This window comes from Mustela lutreola, chromosome 2, assembly GCF_030435805.1.
Source record: "Mustela lutreola isolate mMusLut2 chromosome 2, mMusLut2.pri, whole genome shotgun sequence".
In the NCBI taxonomy this organism is placed as follows: domain Eukaryota; kingdom Metazoa; phylum Chordata; class Mammalia; order Carnivora; family Mustelidae; genus Mustela; species Mustela lutreola.
The window spans coordinates 155,825,242-155,846,529 of record NC_081291.1 but is presented as its reverse complement, the minus strand read 5'-3'; the positions used below and the strand labels follow the sequence as shown (position 1 = coordinate 155,846,529).

The following is a 21,288-nucleotide window of genomic DNA, read 5'->3' as shown; positions in this document are numbered from 1 at the left end:
GCATTTTAATTTTCTGCTCTTCTTAAGGAAAGCCATTTGCTATCCCAGAAAGAGTGCCTGGGGATGTTGAATCCTGTTACGGACTTTAGGAGCTCAGTGAGGCTGAGCAGAGATGGAGCAAAATTGGTTACACACTGGGGTTTGAAACCAGGGTGTCATTTGAGAGCTAAGACTAAGAAGTATTTGTAGGATGGGTAGGACATAGCATAGAAGCAGAGCTGCCAGACCCAAGGATGGAAAATGGGCAGAAGGGGTGGTCAAGAAGTGTCCTAGTGGACTTTGCTTAGCTGGGTGGGGAGGGAGCTGTTGAGCCAGCCAACCTGGTCTGGACTGTTGTTGGTGATCTACCCAAAGAAATAATCTAGGCTAAATTTCATGAAGGTTCTATATCTTCTCTCCATTTACAGCCCTTTGGTGATACCTGTATAGTCTTCAAGAGCAAGAACATTATTCAGTATGCACACTTGATGTCATTTGGCTTCAGCATTAGGACTTAGACGAGGCAAGTCACTCTGCTTCCAAAATGAAGTTACAGCTTTTGAAATTCCTTCTCATTCCCATGGTCATATGCTGGATGCTCTTGGATCTAGGGCTGATAATTTATTTCTCTTTGTTCTCTGAACTGATTGAGAAATAGAGGCCACTCAGTTTAAAATACCAAGTTTATTGCCAGTGAAACTGGACCATGATTACAGCCTATGACCAAATGGTCTTCCTCATGCATTTTCTCCCCAAGTTTTAAATTCTGTTCATCCCATTCCAGGCAGACTGGCTGGACACAGTTGCCATTGGGTTGAAAGGGAGAGTTTGTGTCCTGAGGACAAGCGACTGCTAAAGAGGAAAAGGGTAAGCCATGTGAGGATAATGACATCGAACACTTTAGCCCCCTTCAGTACAGCCATGTGTTCTCAGAGCGTGGTCCTTACACAAGCAGCATTAGCATTACCTCAAAACTTGTTGGAAATGTAGATTGGTGATCTCTAACCCAGATGAACTGAAGCAGAGACTCTGGGGTGTGGGGCTTGAAAGTCTTATGATTCTGTTGCAGTTAAAGTTTGAGAATCATTGCAGTAGAGGAATAAGTGTCAATGAACTCCAGACACTTACCTTCTCACCAGTAAGATAAATCAGTGCCCCTCCCTTGAGAAGGATAAGAAAAGAATGTAGAGAAGAGGCCAAGAGTGCTGCCTTTACAATAGGCTCTCATGGAAACATAAGATAGGAGAATGGGTTTCCCCTAGCTGATAATCTTGCCCTCTTTAGAGGACTGTAGTCTGAGAAGGACCAGCAGGTGCAAGCAAGAATATTTTCTTTAACTGCCTCTTTTCTCATCTGTTAACATTGCCTACCTTTTTTTTAAAGAATAAAGGAGAGGCAAAAGAATGAATACAAGCAGGGAGAGGAGAACACTAAAATATCATAGAAAAATAATGGAATAGGTATTGTATTCCTTCCAGTATTATTCTTCATAATTTACTCTTCATGTATTTATATTGTTTTTAGTCTCTGATTAATTTCTCTAGTTGTGACCCCAAATGCAGGCCATTTGACTGTGACAGTATCATTTCTCATTTGCATGGACTCAGTGACGCTGGGCTCTTTTCTTCTTGTTTGTGTCTATTCTGTTTCATGTTACTGAATTGTGTATATTGCTCAGTGACATGATTATGTATGTTCTTCATATTCACCTGGACATTGAAACTATTTATCTTGCTTTGTGACCTTGAGCAGGTTGTTCAGATTTATTTTCAGATTCTTCAAACCAGAGCAGAGGTCTCACTAGCCATTAAAATACTCAGTGATAACAAGGACTGGTTTCAAACAATCTACATAATTGGTGTTTTATATTCTAAGATGAATAAAGAGATAAATTTCCTAGCTGTTTATACGTGGGAGAGTTTTTTTTTTTTTTCTTGTACCAACCTTTTTAGAGGTTTGAAATCAAATTATACCTTGTTGGGCATATATAGCCTCAAAGAGATACAGATATTATGGTTTCTTTTATTTATTTCCCCCTACAATACAGCCTCTTTATACTCAATTCCATGTAGTCTACTGTGGAAGCTTCTTCCATTAAATACTTAATCTTTCTAGTTACAGATACAGGAATGAAAAATGTTAAAGAATTCAAACTACCTCTGCTTATAAGTATTTTGTTTAGACTTCATCTAAAAATGGAATTAATGGTGCTATTAATAGACACAGCAACTGAGTAGTTAGTATGTTTCAAGAATTGTGTTAAATTTGGGTAACAGTTATATGGGTAGGTATGACATGTCATTCCCTTTATACAAATGAGGGTACAGGTTCAGGGACCTTAAGTGACTTGCCCGAACATTCTGTCAGTAAGAGCAAGAGCAGAATCAAATCTAAGTCTGTTTATACCAAGATGTATGTCTCTTAACCACCTAGTTTGCTAGACAGGCTAGCTCCTGGGGTACCTCCTGAACTGCGCTGGGTCTAGGTCAGAAGAGGAGAGGTCCTTGGTGATTGGTGAGAGAATGGTTGGTGGGAATACTTCCGCAGTATGAATCATTCGTTAGAGGACAAAATTTAGAAATTCTGAATTTTGATCTTTTCCATGTTTCTGGTTTCTCCCCTAAAACTTCTGAGTGATAACCTTTGGGGCTGAGACCCAGGAATTTGCATTTAGCATAAGCTCCACATTTGAATTTATGACTGCTAATGAGAACCACTTTACCTAATTGCTGGGTAGCATTTACTATCTATTGCAGTAATCTCTGGGTCCCAGTCTATTAGGTGGGATTAAGAGTAAGGCATCCTATTCATCATTCTTGGAAGGATCTTGAATCTTTTCATTTTTGTGGTGTTTTTCTTTTTCAGCTGCTAACCTAAATATTTGACTAACTTCCAATATATGTGTATATCCAATGGAAGAGAAAATTTATTTAAGGAAAGTCAAAGCCAAACCCTTCCTTACAGACACACTATTCTTTTCCCTCTGCTTCTCTTTTAAATGATAGCTGTTCTCTCTTGTGGGCCATTCATGGCCAAGGTGGTAAGAACATCCTGTTCTGAATAAAACTGTGTGAGCCTGTATTATTTTTCTGTTGCTTCCCTAACAAAATTTTGTGACTTGTACAACACACTGATTACCTTACTTTCTGTAGTTCAGAAGTCTGACATGAGTCTTATCATTGGACTAAAGGTGTTGACAGGGTTGTTCCTCTCTGAAGGTCCTGGGGGGTGAATCTTGTCCATGGCTCATTCGGGTTGTTGGCAGAATCCACTTTCTTGAGATGGTAGTCTGAATATCTTCATTTTCTTACTGGATATAAACTGAAGGCCATTCCAAGCATCTAGATGTCGCCTATGATGACATTGGTTCATAGTCCTTTCCTCCATCTTCAAAGCCAGCATGAGAGGGTCCAGACCTTTTCACACGTTGAATCTTTCCTCCTCCTCCATCTTTCTTACTCTGCAGGGGAAGGTTCTCTGCTCTTAAGGAATTCATGGGATTAGATTGGGTCTCTCTAGAATATCCAGGATATTTTGCCCCATCCCATGGCCCATGCCCTTAGTCACATCTGCAAAGTCCCTTTTAGCCGTGTAAGGGTGACATATTCCCAGGTTCTGGGGGTTAGGGCATGGGCATATTGGGGGGGAATTATTCTGCCTGCCACTGACTCAAACATTGTCTGCCTTTGTTGACAGAAAAGATAGCAGTGGTTATCACTGCCAGTGGGGTTGCAGGCATTAATGTTGATGTGTGTGAGAAAATGTGATTTAACTGGATATTTTTCTGAATTGAAATAATCTCAGGGCCAGAGTCCAAAATAAGTAGTTTTGGAAAGGATATCTCAGGAATTCTGTATAGTCAAGTAGAGCTACAGTGACACTTATCTCTGTGTGCCACAAGAGGAAGTAATTCACATTTTGCCTGCTTTTCTGGTAATTTAGATTCAGAAGAAAAGTTTGATATGAAGTAGGGCCACTCATTCAAACAGGATATTTGCTTTTAGTTTCTCGTTCCATGCCCATATGCTCTCAAGCTTCCACTCCTTTGTTCATGCTCTCTCACCTGCCTGGTCTGCCCTTCTGTCTTTCTTTCCAGTTTATCTATAATAGTACACATGAGTGACAAGTTTCGACACTCACCAGTTCAAGGAGACATTTTCCAAGGCGCTGAAAGTTATGGCATCAACTCATTTTTCCCAGTAGGTGACTTAAAAGGATAAAAGAATCTCTATCATCTGCCATTGTTTCATAGGACATTTCAAATTCTCTCTGATGTCTTCCTCCATAAATCTGCACAGCATTAAAGGTACCCTTGCAGCATCCTGGATGTGGTAGGGACTCAGAACTACTTATTGAATTGATTTGAAATACTAAATTTAAATGATTGTGGTTATATTATCGATACACCAAAATTCTGAAGGATATGTGTATTTATTATTTTATGTTGTTAACAAAAGGATATTGCTGAGAATGTCTAATTTAAGGAAAAGAACTGGGATTGTTAGAGAGAAGATTTCCAGTTCATCCTTTTTTTTTTTTAAGTTTTTATTTATTTATTTGACAGACAGAGATCACAAGTAGGCAGAGAAGCAGGCAGAAAGAGAGCGGGAAGCAGTTACCCTGCTAAGCAGAGAGCCTGATGTGGGGCTCAATCCCAGGACCCTGAGACCATGACCTGAGCCGAAGGCAGAGGCTTAACTCACTGAGCCACCAATGCACCCATCCAGTTCATCTTTTACTAAATATATAAATTCATATTCTGTCAGATTACCTAGCAGAGTATGGTGGGAAAAAGGGAGTAGATTTTTTGGTTTTTGTCCATTTCTGAATCTTTAATTGACATACAATACACATTCAGACAACTGTACAAATTGAGTGTGTAACTTGATGAATTTTAACAAAATGATATTCCCATGAAGGTGGCACCTATATCAAGAAACCAGAATTATTACCAGCACCCCCCAAACCTTCCTGCTTCCTTCCAGTTGTCACTACTCTCAAGGGTAATTGCTGCCCTGAAATTTGCAAAGTTTGAGAAATGATCTATTTTTAAGATACAAGAAAAAATTCTTATATTCTTATATTGGTTCTTAAATTCTTATATTGGTTCAAACAATACTTTTTAAAATACTTTATTTATTTAAGAGAGAGCGAGAGAGAGCATGAGCAGGGGGAGGGGTGAAGGGAGAAAAAGAATCAGACTCTCTGCTGAGCAGGGAGTCCAATGCAGGACTCAGTTTCAGGACCCTGGGATTATGACCTGAGCCAAAGGCAGAGACTTAACCGACTGGGCTACCCAGTTGCCTGGTTCAAACAATACTTTACCTCCAATATTCACTATTTGTTAAAATTGCACCATGCACTTGACCCTGAACGGTGCCTTGGCACTGCATCACTTTCTGCATAGTTTTTATTGAGATCAAATTAGCATATTTTCTCATGAATTTTGATTGAGGTTCATAGTAGGTACTCAAGAAAAGCTCTTGTCAGCAAAAAGGGCAGCCACCATACTGCACATTTAACTGTCTACTACAGCACTTCCCAGAAGAGTGGAAAGTGAAATTGCTTGTAATAATATGGAGTGGATAAAATATTAGAGAAGTTGAATTCAGGGCTGTTCATTGTCCATTCATTTTCTGTGTTCAAGGGTACAGGAGCATTGTTTCTAAAACCTAAAACATTGGAAACCACCTTACTTACCAACACGAATGCTTAAAGAAATCATGGTATAGTCATAATGTGGACTGTTAATGAAGCATTGAATGCATGCTTTTAAAAAATTGCTTAATGATAGGGGATATTTCTTGCTAATATTAATTGAAATTATATATTGAAAGATCTTTGTGAAACAAATATATTCATGCACATGTGTGTAGAAGAGAGACTAGAAATTCATAACATACTGGTCCTCTCATTGTTTTTGAATGGTGTGCTCAAGAGCAATTTAAATTTTCTTATTTTCTAAATATTTTCCACTTTACATATTACTTTTCAAAAATCAGAAAATAACCACACAGTATCCATTCTTTAAAAAGGATGCATTGGGCAATCCCTATCAAAATAATGCCAGCATTTTTCACAGAACTAGAACAAACAAATCTTAAATTTGAATGGAACCAGAAAAGACCTCAAATAGAGAAAGTAATATTGAAAAAGCAAAGCAAAGTGGGAGGCATCAGAATTCCAGATTTCAAGCTCTATTACAAAGCTGTCATTATAAAGACAGTATGGTACTGGCATAAAAACAGACACATATATCAATGGAACAGAACAGAGAGTCCAGAAATGGACCCTCAACTCTATGGTCAACTAATCTTTGACAAAGCAGAAAAGGAGGAAAAAGACAGTCTCTTCAACAAATGGTGTTGGGAAAATTGAACAGCTGCATGCAAAAGAATGAAACGGGACCTCTTTCTCATGCAATCCACAAAAATAAATTCAGAGTGGATGAAAGAAAGACCTAAATGTAAGACAGGAATCCCTCAAATCCTAGAGGAGAACACAGGCAGCAACGTCTTTGGCCTCTGCTGCGGCAACTTCTTGCTAGACACATCTGAAGGGAAACAAAAGCAAAAATGAACTATTAGGAATTCATCAAGGTAAAAAGCTTCTGCACAACAAAGGAAACAATCAACAAAACCAAAACTGACAGAATGGGAGAACATATTTGCAAATGACATATTGGATAAAGGGCTAGTATCCAAAATCTATAAAGAACTTATCAAACTCAACACTCAAAAACAAATAATCTAGTTAAGAAATGGGCAGAAGACATGAATAGACACTTTTCCAAAGAAGACATCCAAATGGCCAACAGACACATGAAAAGATGCTCAGCATTATTGATCATCAGGGAAATGGAGATCAAAACCAAGATACCATCAGAATGTCAGAATGGCTAAAATTAAGGAAACAGCAGATGTTGGCAAGGATGTAGAGAAAAGGGAACCCTTGTGCACTGTTGGTGGGAATACAAACTGGTGCAGCCACTCTGGAAAACAGTATGGAAGTTCCTTAAAAGGTTAAAAATAGAACTACCCTATGGCCCAGCAACTGCACTACTAGATATTTATCCAAAGGATAAAAAATGCTGATTTGAAGGGGCACATGGACCCTGATGTTTATAGTAGCACCATCAGCATTAGCCACATTATGGAGAGAGTCCAAATGTCCATTGAGCAATGAATGGAGAAAGATGTGGGGTACATACACACACACACACACACACACACAGGAATATTATTTGGTGATCAAAAAGAATGAAATCTTGCCAGTTGCAACAGTGTGGATGGAACTAGAAGATATTATCCCAAGTAAAAAAAGTCAGAGAAAGATAAATATCATGATTTCACTCATATGTGGAATTTAAGAAATAAAACAGATGAACATAGGGGAAGGGAAGGAAAGATAAAATAAGATAAAAACAGAAAGGGAGGCAAACCATAGGACTCTTAACTGTAGAGAACAAACAGGGTTGCTGGAGGGAAGGTAGGTGGGGGATGGACTAAATGGGTGATGGGTAGAAAGGAGGGCATTTGTTGGGATGAACACAGGGTGGTGTATGTGGCTGATGAGTCACTGGATTCTGCTCCTGGAACCAGTGCTGCACTGTATGTTAACTAACTTGAAATTAATTTTTTTAAGAAGTGGGAAAGGAATTTCTGATGATTAAAAGCCAGCAACAAGGCAGAAAATGAAAAGGAAAAGACACCAAACTTTAAAATTCAGAAAGCAAATAGACCTGGAAATTACTTAGCCAACCGGAAGTCTCATTAAAAACCTGTAGAAAGGGGCGCCTGGGTGGCTCAGTGGGTTGAGCCGCTGCCTTCGGCTCGGGTCATGATCTCAGGCTCCTGGGATTGAGTCCCACATTGGGCTCTCTGCTCAGCAGGGGGCCTGCTTCCCTTCCTCTCTCTCTGCCTGCCTTTGTCTACTTGTATTCTCTGTCTGTCAAATAAATAAATAAAATCTTAAAAAAAAAAAACCTGTAGAAAAAGTTGAAAACCAATTTTATTGGTATCATAAAATATTTCGTACATATTCCCTCCCCTCACACACAAAGGATGCACTGGGCAGATAACAAACTTTTCCTGTGAAGTCCCTGGGGGATATCAGACACAGCAAATCCCAGTTTTAGTCAAGAAGTTAGCAGGAGTCTACCGTCAGCAGCAGGGTCACAAACATCCATAAATGAAATAATGTACTGAAATAATGTAAATCTTGATGCAAGAATCGTTAGTGGTCATTTCATGCAACTTTCTTTTTTTTTTTTTTTTTTTTTTTTTTTTTAAAGATTTTATTTATTTATTTGAGAGAGAGAGACAGTGAGAGAGCGCATGAGCGAGGAGAAGGTCAGAGGGAGAAGCAGACTCCCCATGGAGCTGGGAGCCTGATGTGGGATTCGATCCTGGGACTCCGGGATCATGACCTGAGCCGAAGGCAGTCGTCCAACCAACTGAGCCACCCAGGCATCCCTTCATGCAACTTTCTATGTAGAAATCCCTAAAGACAACGCCGTACGCCCCAAATGTACTTTCAGCCTGAATTGGATGCCCGGTGGAGAGGACTTTAGTATTCCCAAGGGAGCCCAGGTTGCCTCTGGACCACTGGGATAGTACATATTTCTTTATATTGTTGCAGAAATTTTCTGATATTTTGGCCTAATCCTAGTTTTGCCATCCTTTGGCCGCCTTCAATACAGGTGCCTTTTAAATATATGTCCGTGTATTTTAACAATCATTGTGGTGGAATAGTAGAGCAGATAGTTTGGTATGTTTTGATCAGATGTATGCACTACAAAATCATAGCCACAATCAAGATGCAGAATATTTTCATTTCTCCCCAGAGTTTCTTCACATCCCCTTTCAGTCTTTTGCTCCTTCTGCCCCTCTTCTAGGCAACCATTCATCGGATTTCTGTCTCCATAGATTAGTTTTCATTTTCTGGAATTTGATATAGAGGGAATTATACAATATGTACTCTTTTTTTTTTTTTTTTTTTTTTTTTAACTGGCTGGTACCATACCAAGCTTTCATTTTTTTTTTTTTTTTTTTTCATTTTGTGAAGCAGTTTTATAACAGTTGTTCTCTACTTTGGTGGAGGCATCATAAAATGTGTTTCACACTTCCTCTTCAGAGAATTAGTCATTCAGTGAAAACAGATTATGGATTTTATAAGCGAACCTTTTCCTACCACACTTAAAAAGTAGAATTGGACAATAACCTTTGAGGCACTTCTAGCTTTAACAGTATATAACTCTATATAATGTTTCCAGTTACTATTCAAAGGTGATTTTGTACATTTCCTTAAAATTAGTTCAGTGACTCTAAAATAAATATTCAGTAGGATGTAGGGTTTGTTTTATTTTGTTTTTAAGTTTAACACAATTTCCTAGTTATTTCCAGGAATCTCAATGTATACTTAATTGTTTAATGATTGTTCACAAGGTGAAAACAAAGTTGCCATTTCAAAATTTAAAGTGGCAAACAAATATGTATAAAAATAACGTAAGATCTCATAGGACAGTTATATTCCGAGGAAGAAGACCTGCCTGAGTGGAATCTAAAGACTAAAGTGAAATCCAGGTATAGAGACACCTGGGTGGTTCAGTTGGTTGAGTGTCAGGTCATGATCCCAGGGAGTCCCACATCGGGCTCCTTGATCAACGGGAAACCTGCTTCCCTCTCTGCTTCTCTTTCCCTATGCTTATGTTCTCTCTCTGACAAATAAATAAATAAAATCTAAGAGAAAGAAAGAAAGAAAGAAAGAAAATAAATCCAGGTATAATTTAAGCCACAGTCATAAACAAACAAATGGTGATATCATCTACATTTTTGTCTCCTGACTTTTTTATAGTTCCAAACCACGCCCATGTTGCAAATTGGCCTTTCTACCTGAGACCAAATTCTTTTGAGATTAAAATCTTAGTAGTAGGCAGAATACTTCAGTTGGCCTTGCTTACTTGCTATTTTAAATCTTCTGAGTTGTTTCCTTGGACCTCCAAATCTCAGGTGACAAGACCAACAGAAGCAGGTATGCAGTCTTTTCCCTATGTTAATAGCAATAATCAGGCCTCAGATTCTGGAACTGCCTTTTTTGTTTGTTAAAATGAGATTAACCCCCCTCATGCTTTGTTTTGTTTTAGTGCATTCTTGCTTTGGGATTCTAGGTGGCTTTGCATAATCAAAGCAAATAGTAATCATGGTGTGAGAGTCATACTGTTCTTCGTTCTCTTTTAATTATTTTTTTTCTTGAATTTTTAAAGATTTTATTTATTTGTTAGTGAGAGAGGGGGAGAACACAAGAAGGGTGCAGAGAAAGAGGGAGACGCAAAGTCCCTGCTGAAGAAGGAGCCCAATGTGGGGCTTGATCCCAAGACCCTGGGATCATGACATGAGCCCAAGGCAGATGCTTATCTAACTGAGCCACCCGGGTCCCCCAATTTTTCAGTTTTGAAAACTATTTCTACCTTAAGTAATACTTGTTAGATAAGTAAGGGCTGTTTTTGTTTACTCAGAGTCGGATTAAAAAATTCAATTCATAATTTTTGATTTGACTAATTTTCCTTTAGAAATGTATATAAATTCTTAGAAACATGCTAATGGGCTAAGACACAGTCTGTGCCCTTCAGAATGTATAATTGCTTTGAAGCTTGATTCTTTTACTCTAATGAAACAGCTCTTCCAATCTATGGTTTTATCATGGATAAGCAAGACTTTTCTTTCTTCTAAAGGAATTTCACAGATAACTAACACAAATGGTAATAGAAGATGTTGCCAGTATTGGGACATGTTAAGAAAATACCCAACCGGGCACCTGGGTGGCTCAGCGGGTTAAAGCCTCTGCCTTCAACTCGGGTCATGATCTCGGGGTCCTGGGATCCAGTCCCGAATCAGGCTCTCTGCTCAGTGGGGAGCCTACTTCCCCCTCTCTCTGCCTGCCTCTCTATTTGTGATCTCTCTCTCACTGTCAAATAAATAAGTAAAATCTTAAAAGAAAAAAGAAAATACCCAACCATCTTGAGTCTGAAGAAAATACCTTAGTTGAAATTAATTCTTTATCATTATTTTTGCTCTTCTACATTTTTAAGTACCAGAAAGTACTTGGAGGTAGTGCTCTTGTTTAAAAACTCCCCTTCTCCCTAATGTTTCAGTGAATTTGGGAAGAAGCAGGGCTTTCAGGAAATTTCCTTATATAGTCTAAAGATAAACATGTTGCCTTTCACTGTGAACATTCTTAAAGGTTTCTGAAATTGACTGGAGAGCCATAGATCTTTCACCTACAAAGTCCTGGAAGCTGTGGTAGCCTCCTTTGAGCTCTTTTCTTAGTAAAACAGAAAATGAGCAGTTCCCAGCCCATGTAAAGCTGAGAAGGTCTTGAATGATGCATGTAGAGGAAAGTTGGATACTGATACTGCTGGCAGTTTGCACAGCTCTTACTGCCAAAGAATTAAAGACTCTGGGGTTTTCTTAAAAGGGGCCAGCTTCTGAAAAGTTAAGTATTTTTCCTTTGTGCCGTGACCTGAGCTCTCAGACCTCCCTAGTAAGTTAAGACTTACCTGCTCAGCTTTGTGAAGCAGTCAACCATTTCGGGTTATTTGTATGGATCATGGAGTAGAGTACTCTGTGGCTCTTCTGAGAGAAAGAAACACATCATGACCAGTGAACTCTGGAAAGTGAGTAACATGGACAAATTTCACCTAGTTCTTAAGATAACCTTTATGGCTTTCCAAGGAGCCAGAATTCCCTTTCTTGTATTTGCCTGAAGCCCAACAAAGGCAGTGCCCCTGTGCTAGTCCTTTCATAGTGAAGCAGCCAAATGCTCAATTGTGTTCTTGCAGAGGAGGGGGATAACATTCCTTTATGATCCTTAGTTTAGATCAGCTTACCACCCAAAGCATGATATTTGATTACCCTTATTATGTTACTTTGCATAGCTACAAATGTTACTAATGGTGTGGCCTTATCTAGCCATTAAAAAAGTCCAAGTTCATGCTGACTTAGCTTCAGTGCTATAAAAGGCCCTATTGCTAAGGATCCTAGGAATAGGAGCCTATGGAGAATGGAGTGGCATTTGGGGTTAGGTATGTCCTGCAGGCATGCATCCTGAACTCCTGAATATAGTCCACTGAGTGCTTGGCTGCTTGTTTTTTTTCTGTTTTCTGATTTTAATCTCTAATCCTCGCTATGTCTGGGCCTGAATTGCTTTAAGAATTATAAACATTTACTGGCCTTTTCTGACTATACTCTTGTATTAGAACTGAGGCTTTTAGGATTCCTTCTGTTTCTTTCCTTCCAAATGTTTCCAACCTAGTTCTCAGTCTCACAGGATAGAAAAGATGCTGTCATTAACCAGAAGTAGCATATGGTGGGAAGAATTCTCCCTTTACCTATTCCAGTAGAGGCTGGACACTGAGCTCTTTGTCCTTGGAACAGTGGCCTCCAGGGTTTTTCATTGTTCTGCTCCCATCAATAAAGACATTTTGTGTATACACCAGTTCCAAGGAATGTATTTGTAATAACTGATATGGTACAATATACACTCAGGGTACTGTTTGTTGTCACAGACAGTGTGAAACTATTTTATGTAGTCTTGATGATTTTGGATCATATGTCCAACTTGTGGTCACATTCACCTCTCTTTTATTTTCTAATGTAGCTGGTGAAGACTCATTAGGAGTGAAGGTATCTGCTTCCTCCATTTTTTGTAGGTGTGTATTATTAGTGTGTTTTCAGTACCCAATTTCTCTGTGAGCATCATTTAAAGCTACTTGCCCATTTAGTGATGATAGTCTTGCTATCAGCTAAGTTATGTCATTTGTCAGTCCATTCATTGAGGCATACATAAATTTCAGGATGTCGGAAACACTGGAAGTGGTCAAAGGAGCGATGGCCCACTGTCTAGCTCCTGCTTTGTGAAATATTCACTCTTCTCTTGGGGGTCTCTTAAACTATTGTGACATGGGATCCTCCATCATAAGGACCAAGTTAGGATGCTAGAGAGAATAAGTATGTTAAATATTTGTAAATCGAATTTAGTTCCTTGATACTGCTTCCTAATGTTCACTTCTTGCCCTCTGGGGGAAACCTTTATTCTTGGTATCTTTTGAGGAGCTAAGAGTATGGCCTCAGTCTTACCTATAGAGGGGTTTGGACTGGATGACTTTTTTCTTTTTTTTTTTTTTTTTTTTTTTTATTAAAAGATTTTATTTATTTATTTGACAGAGAGAAATCACGCAGAGAGAGAGAGAGGGGAGGAAGCAGGCTCCCCGCTGAGCAGAGAGCCCGATGCGGGACTCGATCCCAGGACCCTGAGATCATGACCTGAGCCGAAGGCAGCGGCCCAACCACTGAGCCACCCAGGCGCCCTACTTTTTTCTTTTTTTAAAAGATTTTATTTATTTATTAGAGAGTGAGCATGAGCAGGGGGAGGGACAGAAGGAGAGGGGCGAGCTGACTCTCTGCTGAGCAGGGAGCCTGATGCGGTGCCTGATACTAGAACCCTGAGATCATGACCTGAGCCAAAGGTAGGCACTTACCCAACTGAGTCAGTGCCTCACTGACTGAGCCACTCAGGTGCCCCAGGACTGGATGACTTCTAAGGTTTTTTTTTTTTAAATCTGGGATTTTTATCCCATTTATTTATTTGTCTGTTTATTTTTTTGTAGATACCTATTAACTCATTCTCATAAATAGCTCTGACTGCTTGGAAGTTATTTCTATAAGCATTAATTTTCAGAAATATGAATGACATATTAGGATATGCTTTTTAAGTCAAGATTTTAGAAATATACGTGATACCAAACACAACTTTCAAAGTCTCCTTACTCTTCAAGGCCCACTCAGCTTAAACATTATCCTCTCAGGAAAATCTTTTTAGGCCCCTGTTTTGCTTCCTCCTTATTCTTCCCACATAGCTCTCTCTGTACATGTTTATCAGTAGACGTGAGTTATGGTTGTATGTGTGCACGTTTGCCTTTCATGAGGCACGGTAATTGATTGCTCAGTTTTATACCAGCAAGCCTTGCTGAATCACTTCTTTTTCACTGAAAATGTTGAAGTAAGTTGTTGAGCACATATTCTCTAAGAAATTATTCTTAAAATGTTTTCTTCCCAAGAGAACTTTTTTTTTTTAATATAATTTTTTATTTTTTATAAACATATATTTTTATCCCCAGGGGTACAGTTCTGTGAATCACCAGGTTTACACACTTCACAGCACTCACCAAAGCACATACCCTCCCCAGTGTCCATAATACCACCCCCTTCTCCCAAACCCCCTCCCCCCAGCAACCCTCAGTTTGTTTTGTGAGATTAAGAGTCACTTATGGTTTGTCTCCCTCCCAATCCCATCTTCTTTCATTTATTCTTCTTGTACCCACTTAAGCCCCCATGTTGCAACACCACTTCGGAAGTGGTGTTCCAAGAGAACTTTTTGAGAGCATCTGGGTTTGGAGTTCTTAACCTGGAGCCTGTAGACCTCTCAAAGGTCTGTGAATGGGCTTAAGGGTAGACGGTACATCTACAGACTCTCTGAAGTCATGTGCAAAATTCAGAGCTGTGTGCATTTTTCTGGGTGCAGTGGCCATAGCTTTTGCTCAAAAGGCTAAAAATCAAAAGACCATCTAATGTAAACTATTAATATAAATTTATGTTTCCTTTCTAACCATATTTTCATCACTTTTGCATTTTTTCAGTTCTCTGTAGCATTTTGTGACCTTACTATTATGCAAATCATATTTTTAGCAATGCTTAATATAACCATAAGCTTGAAAATGTCATGCTATATTTCCTACTAATTATGTACTCATGACATTATTTTACTTATGAGTGATAATTCTTATTGAATTTAATGTAAATATTTTACTTATTAGAAAAAAGGGAGAATTGGGAGTTAAGTTAGGATTAAAAAAGTAAAAAGAACCATATATAGAACTGTCAAGGAAACCTCTACATTGAGTCTTCTGATTTCAATGTCTATATAAAAGAGGCTCAGATCTCTTCCTTGAATATCATGTGGAAAGTTGATTCCTTGGTTTCCCTGACATCCTATTTCATGTCTTCATTGCTCTTAGACATTCAAGAGTCAGTGTGGTTTATTGAACTGGGACTCAAGCACACTGAAAGCAGTACTAGCTTTGACACCCAGCAGCAGATGACCTAGGCTATGTAGGTTGATTTCTTGGAGTCTGTTTCCTTATTTATAAAATGGGAGTAAAATAATATAGGGAAACAGATCATATTATTACATAGTAAATTATTATCTTTGGTTCTAATTAATGGATTAATGGGGGTCAAAAGTGATAACATATGTGAAAGTGCTTTATAAATTAGAAAGCAGGGGTATGTGGGTGGTGCAGTCAGTTAAGTATATGAATCTAGGTTTCTGCTCAGGTCATGATCTCAAAGTCGTAAGATGGAGCCCTGGGTCAGGCTCCCTACTAAGCGGGAAGTCTGCTTGAGATTCTCTCTCTCCCTCTCTCTCTGCTCCCACACTCCACATACACTCTCTCCCTCAGCAAAAAATCTAAAAAAGAAATTAAATTAGCACTTAAATGTGCTAATTTTTTCCCCGATAATGGCACCTACTTCTTCAATGTCATGATAGTCTTCCTTAGTCTTTGGTTTTGGCCCACCATGAAGAATCAGTTTCAAATCTATGTTTTCTTTCACAAAATTTAGGTCATTGGGCACTTGGGTGGCTCAGTGGGTTAAAGCCTCTGCCTTCGGCTTGGGTCATGATCTCAGGGTCCTGGGATGGAGCCCTGCATTGGCTCTTTGCTCAGCGAGGAACCTGCTTCCTCCTCTCTCTCTGCCTGCCTCTCTGCCTACTTGTGATCTCTCTCTGTCAAATAAATAAATAAAATCTTTAAAAAAAATTTAGGTCATTATTATTAGCTAAGATGGAAATGTCTAGTGTGTTTGCACTGAGACACCTATATTAACTGAGTAAACAGACTCACATGAAAACATACAAGTAAAACAATGTTATTTTAAGGTACTGAAATTAACTAAAGTAATATTTCCAAAGATTGCAAATGTTGGGTGTCGGTATGGCTCTGTAAGGAGATTGGTTAAATTCCCTTGTCACAGATCCCAATACTTTCCTGGGCCCAGCCTTATATGAAGTAGTGGAAACATGGACCTTTACACTGCTGTTTGGATTATATGACTCTAGTGCTTATTAGCTGAGTGGTGTTGGGTAAGTTACTTAACTTTATTGAGCTTGAGTGTCTATCAGTAAAAATAGATATAAACTTCTACTTTTGGGGGTTGTTTTAAGGATTAGAAATAATTTGGGGTACCTGGCTGCCTCAGTCAGTGGAGCATGTGACTTGATCTCAGGGCTGTGACTTTGGGTGTAGAGAATATTTAAAAAATAAATAGAGATAATTTATATAAAGGACCTGGCACATAGTAGATTCTCTTCATATGGACGATATTATGAACTTTAAAAATTATGCTATGCTAGATTTGTGTGTAACTGTGTCTGGGCTGGTCTGTTTTAGACCCTATTCATCGTTTAGCCTTTCATTCTAGGTGCTCTTTATTTAAGTCCTAGATCAAAGCCTCACACACTTCAGCTTTTGCTCTGTATTTACAAACTGAAATTTTAACTTAGGAGAGTTGCTACCTAATTTTCTTTAAAAACAGATTAGATTTTCTGCTGTATATTCTTAAAACCAGATGAAGAGGATGATTAAGTAAAATGCATGATGGAAAGTACTGCTGTATACAGTTGTAGTATAATATTATTCCGTGTAAGTTTTCTTTCATATTTTTAGTTATAAAATAGTGAAACATCCAAAAGAATACTGAGAATAATACAATATACACACATTTTCTCTACCTGGATTTAAGAAATGTCATCAATTTTCTATTTATTTTATGCATCAGCTCTTTGTTTTCTCTAAGGAATAAAACATTAGACAGATGACTGAAGGCTCTTCCCCATTTTAATCCTGTATCTCACTGACAGTCCTGAAGTTGGCATTTTAATTATTTTCCCCAACCATCTATATTTTTCCATTAGTGTTTTCCATTAATAATATACTGTTTTAAATGCTTTAAAATTTTTTTTACAAATGATAGCTGCTGTATACTTTTCCTAACTTAACATAAATTTCTCATGTTAAAACCAGTATCCACTTCATTTTAACTGTTATGTAGTATTTCACTAAGTGAATATTCTGTAATTATCCAGTTACCTGATGCAGAAATTCAAGTGGTTTCCAATTTTTTGACATTATTTTTTAAAAGATTTTATTTATTTATTTGTCAGAGAGAGAGAGATAACAAGAGAGAGCATTCATGGGAGAGAGGGAGAAGTAAGCTCCCCACTGAGCAGGGAGCCCGATGTGGGGCTTGATCTCAGGACTCTGGGATCATGACCTGAGGTGAAGGCAGACACTTAACTGGCTGAGCTACCCAGATGCCCCAAATTCTTAAATACTATTAACAGTGGTGTGCTTTTACCTTTATTTTGGTATATTTGTATAAGAGTTTCTCTGGGATAAATTTCTAGAAGTGGAGTTGTGTGTTAGAGAGTATGCATATCTTCACCTCTTTCAGATATACACCACTCTGGAGAGGAGACTGTTTAAGATGTTGGGTCATTGTTTTCATTTGCCTTTCCCAATATAGTAGCTATTTAAATAGTGTTTAAAATCTATGACATAATCCCATTTAAAAAAATCATATATATATATATATATATATACACACATATATATACACACACACACATACACATATATATATACTTATATACCTATATATATAGTATATATATAAATATATATATATATAATTTGTAAATTAAAATAGTCCAGAAGGATACCTCCCAAGTATAGCAGTTATTTTAGATGTTTATACTGAGCATGAAATATATGAGCAAAGCAAGAAAATGTGACCCATAATGATAGGGGAAAGTCTGTCAACCAAAAAAAGACCCAGAACTGACACAGATATTAGAATTACCAGATAATGGCACCAAAACAGTCATTACAACTATATTCCAAATGCTTCAAAGAGTTAGGTGGAGACATTGAAAATACTTTAAAAGACTTGTACTGAACTTCTAGAGATAAAGATAGAGAAAAACTGTAACATGCCAAATGAACAATACACGGGATGGTCTTAAGAACATATCAGACATTGTAGAAGAAAAGAATAGTGATTTTGAAGACATAACAATAGAAACTATCCAAAATGAAACAGAATAAAGAAATTACAAAAAAATTAAAAGTATCATCAGTGATCTGTGGGACTTAAGTGACCTAATATCCATGTATATAGAGTCCCTAAGGAGGGGGAACAGAAAAAAATATTTGAAGAATCATGGTTAAAAATTTTCCAAATTTGGGGCATGTGGAAAAATTCAGTAGGTTGGGCAACTGCCTTCAGCTTGGGTCATGATCTCAGAGTCCTGGGATCTAGCCCTGAGTCAGGCTTCTTGCTCAGCACGGAGCCTGCTTCTCCCTCTCTGTCTGCTGCTCCCCCTGCTTGTGCTCTCCCTCTCTCTCAAGTGAATAAATAAAAATCTTAAATTTTTTTTTTCTAAATTTGCTGAAAAGTATGAGCCTCTAGACCAAAAAGGTCAATTCATGTATGTATAAAGCAAAACATACATGAAGAAAACAACATCAAAGCACATTGTAATTAAATTGCTTAAAGCCAGGATAAAGGATCTTATCTTTAGGGATAAAATCTTAAACCAGAGAGAAAAGACCACTTATATAATTACATACAGAGCAAGATGGATAAAGATAATATATATTTCTTGTTGGAAATGTGCATAATATGTGGAGAAACATCATCAAAATACTGAAAGGAAAACTGTCAGCCTAGAATTCTACACCTAACAAAAATATCTTTCAAAAATAAAGATGAAATAAAGACATTTCGGACATTTAAAGTGGAAAAATTCATCCTCAGCAGATCCCCACTATAGGAAAAGTTATAGGGGGGTGCCTGGGTGGCTCAGTGGGTTAAGCCTCTGCCTTCAGCTCAGGTCATGATCTCGGGGTCCCAGGATCGAGCCCTACATCAGGCTCTCTGCTCAGTGGGGAGCCTGCTTCCTCCTCTCTCTCTGCCTGCTTGTGATCTCTGTCTGTCAAATAAATAATAAAATAAATTTTAAAAAATGTTATAGGATGATATTCAGGCAGAAAGAAAATAATACCATATGGAAATACAGATCTATACAAAGGAAGAAATGGTATTGTATATTTAAGTCAACTCTAAGATCTTTTCTTATTATTTAAGTATATTTAAAAAATAAAATGTAGTATGGGGTTTATAACATATGTAAAATGTATAACAAAAATAACAAAGTATTGGTAGGGATAAATGGAAGTATGCCACTGTAACATCCTTATACTCTACATGGAGTGGTGTTATATCACTTGAAGAAAAGCTGCAATGAGTACAAAACACTAAAGCAACCACTAAAATGACAGAGTTGAGCAAGAAAGGAGAAAAATGGAATTAGAAGAAATATTTGAGTAATACAAAAGCAGATAGAAAAAGAGGAAGAAAGGAAACAAAGAACAGGTGGAGCAAAGAGCAAAATGAGAGACTCAAACCCAACTATATTAATGATCACATTAAAAGGTTAATGGTAATAAATAAATAAATAGATAGATAGTTAATGGTCTAAACACCCTAGTTAAAAAGCAGAAATAGTTCATATTGGGTGAAAACACAAGACCCAGCTAAATATTGCCTTGAAGAAACTGCACTTTAAATATAAAGGCATAGGTAGGTTAAAAGTAACAGGATTGGAAAGATAAACCTGGGACGGAGCCCTGCATCCCGCTCCTTGCTCCGCAGGGAGCCTGCTTCTCTCTTTTCCCTGGCCCTGATCTCTCTTTCAAATAAATAAAATCTTAAAAGCTCTGGAAAATACAAACTAAACTGTAGTGACATTATTCACATTATTGGTTGCCCAGCAATAGGGAGAGATGGGAGTGAGGTATTACAGAGAGTGTGAGGAAACTTGTGGGAGTGTTATATTCACTGTCTTGACTATAGTGATGTGTGTAGTATGTCAAAACTTCAAATTTTGTACTTTAAATAGGTATACTTTAGTGTTTGTTAACTATAGCTTTTTAAAATTAAAAAAAAAAAAGATTTTATTTATTTGTCAGACAGAGAGAGGGCAGAAGCAGGGGGAGCAGCAGAGGGAGAGGGAGAAGCAGGTACCCCCGCTAAGCAAGGAGCCTGTTAGATCCCAGGACTCTGGGATCATGACCTAAGCCGAAGGCAGATGCTTAACCACTGAGCCACAGCAGTTAACAGGTTCCCCTGTTAATTATATCTTAATAAAGCTGTTAAATAGAAATAAATATAATATAAATAAAGCTGTTAATAAAGCTGTTAAGAATAAATATTTAGTTTTAAAAAGATGTTCATAAAAAGTTGTGAGATCATGGGAGAAGATGTAAAATGTGATATTTAAAAGTGGGTAAGTAGTTTTATGTTTAAATTATGCTCCTTTACTGGCATAATATTTTCAAGGATCCTCCGTGTTGTGACTTATGTTGTACTGCATTCCTTCTTATTGCTGAATGATGTTCCATTCTATGGATAACATCCCATTTTGTTTCTTCTTTCATCAGTTGTTGGACACTTTGGTTGTCTTGTCTATTATGAAGAGTGCTGTATGAAAAGCTTATGAAGGCATTAGCCCCCAAAATTAACTGTAGTTTTAAAGTATGTGTGTGTTTTCAGTATATGAATTAAAGAAAAGACCAAAGCAGAAAGTTAAAGGTTATCCAAAAATCCCATCACTGTGCCATTACTTTTTATCATAGGTGAATATCCTTCCTGACATCTCTATATAAAATAAGGAACTGCTTTAAATGCAAACTTTATTACCTCCATTCTTTTTCCTCTTCTCACTCTCCTGCTGTCACAGCTCCTGAAGAGGCTGGCCAGCTTCATTAGGTGTGATCAGGTACAATTAGTGTACGGGTGTGAGTGTGGGGGCCAGGAGACCTCTCTCCCACAATGTTCCTCCCTGTTGACTCACTTTGCCTGAGATTCTGAAATTTTTAAAAAAGATTTTATTTATTTATTTGACAGAGAGAAACATAGCTAGAGAGAGGGAACACAAGCAGGGGGAGTGAGAGAGGGAGAAGCAGGCATCCCTCCTAGCGGGGAGCCTGATTTGGGGCTCAATCCCAGGACCCTGGGATCATGACTTGTGCTGAAGGCAGACGCCTAATGACTTAGCCACTCAAGTGCCCCTGAGATTCTGAAATTAAAAAAAAAATGGAATACAGCTCTTTATTCTATAATAACAAAG

The 21,288-nt window shown here is 38.0% G+C and overlaps 1 protein-coding gene across 5 annotated transcripts in view; it reads left to right on the top strand.

Annotated features, from left to right (window-relative positions):
* Positions 1-21,288, top strand: part of PLS1 (plastin 1) — a 117,062-nt gene that overhangs the window by 20,288 nt on the left and 75,486 nt on the right. Inside the window, exon 1 of one of the 5 annotated variants that reach the window (XM_059163872.1) lies at positions 9,926-10,011. The exons of the other annotated variants lie outside the window; for them this stretch is intronic. The gene's annotated coding sequence lies outside the window, so the exon portion shown is untranslated. Of the gene's footprint in view, positions 1-9,925; positions 10,012-21,288 lie in introns of those variants that run through there. 5 annotated transcript variants of the gene reach the window in all.